This window comes from Lytechinus variegatus, chromosome 3, assembly GCF_018143015.1.
Source record: "Lytechinus variegatus isolate NC3 chromosome 3, Lvar_3.0, whole genome shotgun sequence".
Lineage (NCBI taxonomy): Eukaryota > Metazoa > Echinodermata > Echinoidea > Temnopleuroida > Toxopneustidae > Lytechinus > Lytechinus variegatus.
In genome coordinates this window covers 68210340-68219801 of record NC_054742.1, presented here as the reverse complement: position 1 = coordinate 68219801, position 9462 = coordinate 68210340, and the positions used below count along the sequence as shown (strand labels likewise).

Sequence of the window (9462 nt, the reverse complement as noted above, 5' to 3'; positions counted from 1 at the left end):
GTGTGTGAGCTTTGTCAATACATACCCTGTACAAGTGCATCATCTATAGGCCTATTCATTGGTATGCACGTCTGTTAATATCATAATTTTAAGGAAATATAAGTGGATTTGTAAACATATTCTAATATAAGTGGTTTTGTAAAACTATTCTACAAATGTCATGAATGTTAAATTTCAATAAAATTTCTTCTATACCTATCAGCGAGCTCACAAAAATATCCCCAAAGACATCATTTTCATATATCATTTTGAACTAACTGCACCATTTTGATTCGATGCCATTGAGTTCCATTGAGCTATGAGATCATAACATTTTTTGGTCACTTGATACAGAAAATAAGTTTATGCCATATGCCTTTACTTCCAATATTCATGTTCGTATATTGTCCCACTCACACGAATCTTTGATTTTTGGTAAATGAATATTCTTTGTTGTTGCAAGTGGCCGTGATTTGGTTATGAAACGGATCTTGCCCACTATCTCAAGTCATGTACACTGCAAAAACTCTGGTGTTGGTTTAACACCAGCCCGGAATCTAAATATGTCCACACCAGAGAACATTAGTGTTAACACCGGTTTCGTTTTGGTCTAACACCAGGTGTTTTGTACAACACCAATTAGTATTAAAACAGCATCGGTTTGATTCCAAACTGGTGTTGTTTCAATACTTCTCTGGTGTGGACACGGGCTGATGTTAAATCAACACCGGAGTTTTTGGAGTGTTATTATTCTTGATGGTGATTATTTTTTAAGTATGTAGCATGCCTATTGTTTCGTTGAAACATTTCTGGGGGCCGTTTCATAAAGCTATTCGTAAGTTCAGAGTGACTATAAGAACGACTGGTGATCCTTTCTTGTGGTAAATGATATCCACCATTGGTGATTATTTAGCATGTAGGAAAGGTTCACCAATCGTCCTGTTTCATAAAGATGTTCGTAAGGTAAGAGCGATTTTATGAACGACTGGTGATCCATTGTTACATGCTAAACCGTCGTCAATGGTGCATACCATTTACCAAGAAAAAGGATCACCAGTCGTTCTTAAACTCGTTCTTATCTTACGAACAGCTTTATGAAACACCCACCTGGGATGGGTTTGGATATTGCGTGATTGATTGTTGTCCCATGTTCATCTATCAGTCAATTGTTCATTATGATTTAAGGTCATTGTCGATTGGGTGGATTACGTGTGAAATGTCTCATTTCCGCACAAGATGGGAAAAGAAAAGAGCCCCCAAAGATGAACCTTTATAATAATGGCCAAAAGGCATGATGGTTGGTACTCAGTGATCAAATCGTGACGATGAACCGAATACTAGTATGCCATGATATCGTATCCATATATATTATAGGTAAATAACAATGTACACAGCAAAACTGTGGTGTTAACCGGTGTACATAGAGGACCACACCAGTTATTTTACACCGGTGTTAAATTGGTGGTGTTAATTTTACACCTATAGGTGTTATTACAACACCTTTTGTTGTTACATTTACGCTCTTTGGTGTTACGTTTAATCTCTAGTGTGTAATTTTAACACCTCAGGGTGTGGTCCTCTATTAACACCAATTGGTGTCAGTTTTAACACCGCAGTTTTTACAGTGTATGCATCTATCATGCCTATGGAAATTACTCGCGATAATGTTAAAGCTATCCGTAAACTGAACTAACCATTGGACGTTGTGGTTCGGAGAAGGGACTTCCCCCGGAAATGTGAAAGAATAATGCAGTTGTAGTAAAACCGACAAATTTCCCATAAAAAAATTGACAATATCGTTAGAAATATCATACAAAAAGGCGTTGATTGGAGAAGTTATCACCTCCTGTAAGCATGGTAAGCCTATATTTCAACGTTTGCTGTTAATGAAAAAGGAAAATGAACAAATAAACCTTTCCGGCTTACCATCTTATGGTACTGGAATAAATGAAAGTGACAGGAAACGGAGAAATAGGTTTGTTAATTTTGGCATTTAATAATTTCATTTGTCACTTTGAACGCTTGCGCTATAGAGTACGTATTATCAGTCAATGCACTATAAATACACTAGTAAACAAGTCTCCAGTCATCAATACAATCTACAATACACATATCTCAAATTTTAGAAATAACTAATGATTTAGATACAAAAGAATACCACAAAGAAATATATTACATTGTCAAATGTCCTCATTTACACAATCACTATTTACATGTTATTATTTACACATTTCTTACTAACTGAATTTGAGAGTAAAGCCAAATATTGGTTTAATGGTACATTAATAGGTGCATAAAAATAACATTTTACCATTAAAACATGTTTGGCATTATAAAGAACAACATACAAATGATGAAAATTTGTAGACGTTAGTTAGTCTAAATGAATAAGTCCACTAGTTTTCCATTGCCAAATTAGCTACGGCAATGGAAAAAAAATCAACAGCGATATTTTAGAAGAATTTTATATAAAAAAATGAAAATAGAGTTTAGTATGATGGGCCAAGAGGTAAGGAAGAATTTGTCAGCAATTAACCGTGGTGGATCAAGGCAGGAGCCCAAGGGGCGCACATCCCTCTATATTTTCAGAATTGCCCATTTGCCCCCCAATTTTTTTCAATTTGCTATTTGCGCCCCATCTATTTCAAAATCCTGGATCCACCATTGAATGAAGGTACGTGTATAAAGAGCGGATCAAAAATGTCAGAAAAGGTTGAGCACAAAAAATCTCAAAAGAATTATTCTACCCTAAAAGTGGGTGATTTTGTTCAGTATTTGCTTTCCAAGAGGCCTCCTCTCCTACAAAAGAGGTTGTCACTCACTGCCCTAATTGCTCCCGAGAATGCCAACGAAAAATTATTTTTGATATATAATACATCTTAGTGCGAAATAGAAAAAGAAATATCAAAACAAAAAAATATTGCATCGCCCATCTCAGTGCCCTACACGCAAACCTATAGGCCAATAACGCGTTGTAGAGAAAGAATAAATACAAAATTACTCCATAGAAAGATACAGAGTTGGGATTTACTTGGAACCATCAATGTATTACCTTCCATTTAACATTGGCAGTAAATGGAGACAGTAAATGAAAATATTGAATAAACATTAAAAATATACAATGGTTTTGGAGGGAGAGGGGAGGTGGAAGGGATCATAGGGATGGACATAATGGAGGTACGATGGAATCTATCAGATCATTGATAACAATTTCCTGATCAGAAATATTAATTATCAAATCATTCGCAGAATTTTCAACCTTTCATAGCGGTGGATTGAAGAAAGGCTTTCTTTCTATTAAAGAGTTAGCATCGTACATCTTGCAGTAACATGTTTCAAATTCAATGATAACCAATAAATAATTTTGTCGCACTTATCACCACATCCCATTTTACACAGTGACGTTAAACCCAACCCTAATATCAGAAGATCATTTACAAGTAAATCTTTCATCGAGGTATTCAGGTATTTGGTGCTTTTACTAATCATAACGTCCAAGCCACAATGTCTATGGCTCTATTTCCTTAGAGTACATCAAGTATTGGTACACAGGTACATGGCCGAGTTTTAACCAATTATTTCAAGGTATCCTGCGCTATCTGGTCTATTGACATCGTAAAACATGGTTGGCTTTCCATTGTTCACATTATTCGTGCTCCCATTTTCTGGAATTTGTCCTATGGATGATTGATCAAGTCTCTGTCCATGCGGGAAAATTCGGCGAGACGTATCCATAAGTTTCACACCTCGCGATACTTCGCGATGTTCTAACAATGGGAACCTTTGGTTCAGATCTCTCTCTACACGACCTCGCTACTATTCGCTGTGCGGACGTCCCAGTCAGTCCGCCATTCACGTTGTTGTTACCGGATCCAGGTCCACCGTTCATAGGACCAAAGCTGTCTCTAGTCTTAAGCAGTGCACCGACGGCATAGGCATTGGAAGACAGTGATGACTTCGATGAGTTCGATATCGGTACCTCTGCGTAAGCATAAGCGTATGTGTCTTCAGGAGGTAGCGACTTCCTCGAAATCCTTGAAGCAAGAGAAAGGATTCCTTGACTCATCATTGGACGAATGCTGACAAGTGGAGCTGACTGAGCCTTCTTACGCCTTAGTCTGTAAATCACAGCTGCAATTGCTGCACAAACCAGCATTATCGCGAACGTTGTCACAACAGCGACGTAGATTGTCGCATGGTTCTGATGAGAATCAGCACCACCATCTGCAAGGATTAGTTCGACCACGCTCCAAGAACTTGACCCGTCAACATATCTCACAGAGCAAATGTACAGCCCAGCATCTTTGTGCTTGACTTCGTTGAGGAAAAGCGTTCCATTGGGTAAAAGTCGGTATCTACGATCAGATGGAAAAGCTCCGTTAGATGAATCTACCGAAGAAGAGGCAAGGTATGTCGGTGTAGGTGTGTACCATGCAAGCTGACTTTCATTGACCCTCGAAATGGGGCAATCAAACTGAACTTCAGATCCCAAATCCACGGTAGATTTGTGGACCATCGAAACCAGAGACGTGACGCAATTTTTCATGATAGTTTTGACTGGTACGGACCATAGGTCTTGACCCTCCACTAGGTCAGGGGAACTACATGTGATACCGGGTTGTGTCAGGAAGTGTGGGCGTCGCTCCATAAAGGCCATTCTCACATTCAGGAGGCTACAGTCACAGTGCCATTCGTTGCCGCTAAGATTGACCTGCTGGATACGACTGAGGGAATGCAATGAAAATTCATGCAGTGCCGTGAAGTGATTTCTTGTCAGCGACACGTACCTCACCGATGGCGGCATGTTAGCAAACACATCCCACCTAATGGTCTCTGAAAACTGATTACCATCGAGGTAGACTGTGCGTAACTTTGGTAGCCCTGCAAATGTGCTGATGTGCATACTTGTTAAACCACATCCGTCCAGTGTGATCTTCGTAATGTTTGTAAGATCCCTGAAGACACCCTTGGCAATACCTGTCAAGTGATGGTTATCACTCATGTTTAGATACGCGAGACTGTGGAGGCCTTTCAAGAGAGTTGGAGGGATCTGTTCCAAGTCACACATTCCCATATTGAGTATCTGCATGTTCTTGTTATTGTGAAACACTGCTTGGGGAAGATTTCTTAATCGGTTGTCGTACAAATCCAGCTGTATTAACGCAGGTAGCGATACAAAGGTGAGCTGGTCCACAGTAGTTACCCAATTGCCCTCCAATTGCAAATGTGTTAATTTCATGAGACCGTTGAAGGCCCCTCTTGCAAGGACTTTTATTCTGTTGTATCTGAGATCAAGGATTAAAAGCTTGGTTAAAAGTAAGAAAGTGTTGTCATTCAACACGCTGAGTACGTTTTTATCGACATGTAATTCCTCCAGATATGTGAGATCACTAAAGTGGTCCTGATTGAGTACATGAATCAAGTTTGTGCTTACGCTTAAAATTTTAGTATTTGGTGGAATGTCTGCGGGAAAGTCCCACAACGCGGATCCACTGCAGTCTACTCTGGATCGTGCTAAACACCTACATGACGTAGGACATACCGAAAATGTCGGCGTGGTTTTGACGAACAGTATTGCGACCATTAACAAGTTCATAACACAGCATCGTCCAACACAGACTCTCGAAATATTCTCCATATTCAATTTGATGCGTTCCTACTTCATTGGTCGATATCGCGAGAAATATGAATGGTTTTCCGTACATCGGTGTATTTGTTTGTCATTATTTCGGGCTATCCAATATAATTATGACTGACCGGGCTGGACAAACAAAGAGTCTCAGAAAATAAGTCTCCAAGATGTTTCAGGATTCACTCCATCTTTCGCATTGGTCACTGTTGAGAGAGAGAGGGAGAAAAAAAAGAATGTTATTGCAAACAATTTGATACCTAAAAGAAATATAATCTATGAAAGGATTATTGCATTGTAATATGGAATGAAATATCTGAAATAGTTGGCCACGTTATTATAGAAGAACCCTGAGCGATTCTACGGACATGTGGTGATTTGCATTTTGTATCATGGACTGGATCGAAGCTAAACCTTGGGTAACTGAAACAAGAGAAAGGAGGATTCTTCACAATCGAAATATGCTTACAATAAAGACAAAATTCAGATTAAGCTTTAACCAGAACACTCGGCATGACCGAATGAAAACGAGCAGATAAAAATCAAGACGGACTGGCGCCCAAGACTGTTTGGTTAACCTTTACTTTGGTAAAGGTTTACCAAAAGCATAGGTATACGAAACGAGCAATTAGCTATATAGTTATGATCCAGTGGAGGTTTATGGAATCACAAATGCGTTTCTCTTGTGCAGAAACCACAAAGAAGTTCGAAGTTGTATTGCAAAGACTGCAAGACTGACTTCCAACGAAAATGTTATTTATTACCAGCAACCAAAATATCATACAGGAAGAACACGTCTCCGACTTTTTCAACGCTCTATAAATATTTACTCAAGAAGTTCACGCGTATTCTTTCCTGATTTGATTGAGTAGATCATTCGTCACCCAACAACAGATAAGCAACTTCCGAATGCCATGGGGTGGGACACATTGTTCCTGCTTACACCTTTGATGAGTGTATGATGTATCTAATTTTAGAGATATAATAACCCCATATGTAAACAAAATCTACGGAAAGAGTGCAATATAATTTTCTTCTCCATGGTTGTTTATTTCACTCTTTATGAGCTGTCCTCTAATTACTACAAAATAGATAGAGTAGATTTATAACAGCTACTCTTTAAAAAGGATTGGTCTAAGTAACCAATGTTTTTATGAATATGTGGCCGACTAAAAAGCACTTTGTCAAAATTAACCAAACCATTGGCTGCAATCTACCGAAGTATTGGGTTGTGTCGACCAATCACTTCTTAATCATGTACTCTGAGTTGCTTTCAGCGTTGCATCAGGAAATTTCTTTAGATGACATTAAGAATTTATGATCAGCTACGACTTTCCTACAGCGTAGTGGTATACGGCAAGTAAATGATCAAGACATGATGATATCATTATCTTATAGTCTAACGACGTCCATAATAAGAGCACTAAGATGCGAAAAACTACCTATTTCCAGACGTCGTCGTTTATAGCGATAAAAACTCTTTCATCTGAACCCGGGATCGAAGGAGGAAACATTATATCATTGGATGCAATCACTGGTCCGTCTAATTAACATGATTAATGTCTGGTGTTATTTTCGGGCACCTTTCGTTGCGTCACCCACCGTGATAACCAGAATTACTCATCCTCCAATCGAGAGATTTTAGGCATCAGGGTTTCTTGTGTGAGGTGGGGCGGTTTGTGGTGCCCACCCCTGCAACACCTTGAATTCATACACACCTGCAACATAAACACCATTCGCAAAATGATAATGAAGGAAACATGATTCTACAATCATTCACATTTTCCCGGGACATTTTCTCATCATGTGCTCCTAGGAATCGAAACGTTTGTGATTGCTCTGCTGCTAAGGCTCAGACGTAACAAAAATCGGTGGTAGCTTGTCACGATTTTTTTTTTAAATCAATGTCTTTGAGTTCGCCTATTACTATTAGATTGAAAAGTTAAATCCCTTGACGCCCGAAAGGTTTCACCTCCATTCAATGAGGTCATTCATCGACAAACCGCCTACATTCAAAGTAGGTATTGTCTGAATCAAAAGTTGTGATCGGAAGGTTTTGGGTGGTGTGCGATTGACAGAGTAAGAAGTTACCCGGATATTAGTTAGAGTTGTCCACCTACGCTTCGACCTACACTACGACCTATACAACACCCAAGGCATCTCGATGATCAAAAACTTCCCTCCGGTTTCCCTGCTAACGACTCTTTTTTTTCTAGTGATATATTTCTGTTTCCTTTTTTAAAAACATGTTTGTATACACTTGAATAATGTTTTCTGAATGCCGCGAGAATATTTAGAAGATATATCCTTAAATACTCCCAGTTTTTCTCTCCAGACAGAAATATTGCATTTATCAATCAAACGTTCTTCGTCTTCATATCATGATGTTCAAACACCTGAAAAACACTACCAATAATTACAAAAACCAACTGATATTATCCTCCTTTGAATCTTGATAAAACTGAAATTCGCAGAGCCTGAGCTGAGGCTGCAATTGCAACAGGTTCCCCAATATCAGGAACTCTTATTGTACGGTAAATGAAATTTGAGCACACTTACATTACTTCCATGCAATTGAGTATTTGAGATAAAAATCCTGTCACAGACAAGTTCCTAAGAATTCCAATTATTGATAGATCAATATTAAACTCCAAATATTGGACGATGGAAGACTTGTAAAGTCGCAACACAAATCGAAGCGCGTATACAGATCACAATCCTCGACAACTCGTTATCTATATAAGATCGGAACCGTCTTTCCGAGTTTCATTGCTTCACGTTGAGGGCCCCATTCCGCCTTCGATCTGCGGGATCAACTTGTCTTTCAAGGACCAAGCAATGTCATCTCACAGCATTATTTTTCCTAGTTCGAACCGAGAGGCGATTCTTTGCCGTACTGATATGTAGCGGGTGGCAGCTCAGCTCTGGCAAGCGAGCACTGTGGATACTATCTGCAGCTGTATGAAGATACAACGTTATTACGACTATGATGCGCTGTATTATTGCGAATGAAGAGGGGGAAATGTGTATTGACAGGTGGAAAATCAAAGCCGAGAGTCCCCCGTGTCAGAGGCCCACGTCAGTCATAACAATCCATCGGGGGTAATTCCCCTTCCTCAACACAGGTTCCCTTGTCCCCACTTTTCCTGTGAGAGAAAGGGGGTATAACCTCATTTCATTCTCGATTCTGCCATGTTTACAGTAACATTTGTGTTTAGGCTACTTCGAAAACGTTTCTTTCATTGCTCATACATTTTTCTATAACCCTATCCAATTCTACAAATAGGACCTAGGATGGGGCATTTTTCATTTGCTTAACATGGCTGAAACTAGCGGTCATTTTACCATTAATTTTATGTCAGTTATGGATTCACTCCATTTTAAATTTTACACGAACTTTTAAGAGCATTTCATGGTTCACGGTAAAGCCCACAGCTTCGAGACGAGTTGTACGGATTGGGTGCTGATTATGAGATGCTACTATAAGAACTTTGTACTGCAAAAGCAAATCTTTGAAAGGATTGATCAGCATAGTGAATACGTTATGGGGTACATGTGTTCGACAAAAAATTGTAAAAGTGAACTTATTCAACGGTTAGAACCTACCAAAATTTTGGTTGATATTGACCATTTTAATCGGTAGGACAAATAATTTTCGGATAGCTAGGTCACTTTCTTCAAATAATTTTCAGATAGCTAGGTCACCATTCTCTTTTTTAATTAGTGAATGAATTTCATTATTTCGGTATTTTTTCAAGTGGCAGCTCTGTCTACCCTAATTTATTCATAAAATGGCAATACATTCATTTGCTTAACCCTAAACATGCTATAAGAGACTTGGCCACTAGTATTTT

General features: G+C 38.9%; 1 pseudogene; it reads right to left on the bottom strand.

Annotated features, from left to right (window-relative positions):
* Window positions 1–1953: 1953 nt before the first annotated feature.
* LOC121411763 lies at window positions 1954–9124 on the bottom strand (annotated as a pseudogene).
* Between the last annotated feature and the right edge of the window lie 338 nt (window positions 9125–9462).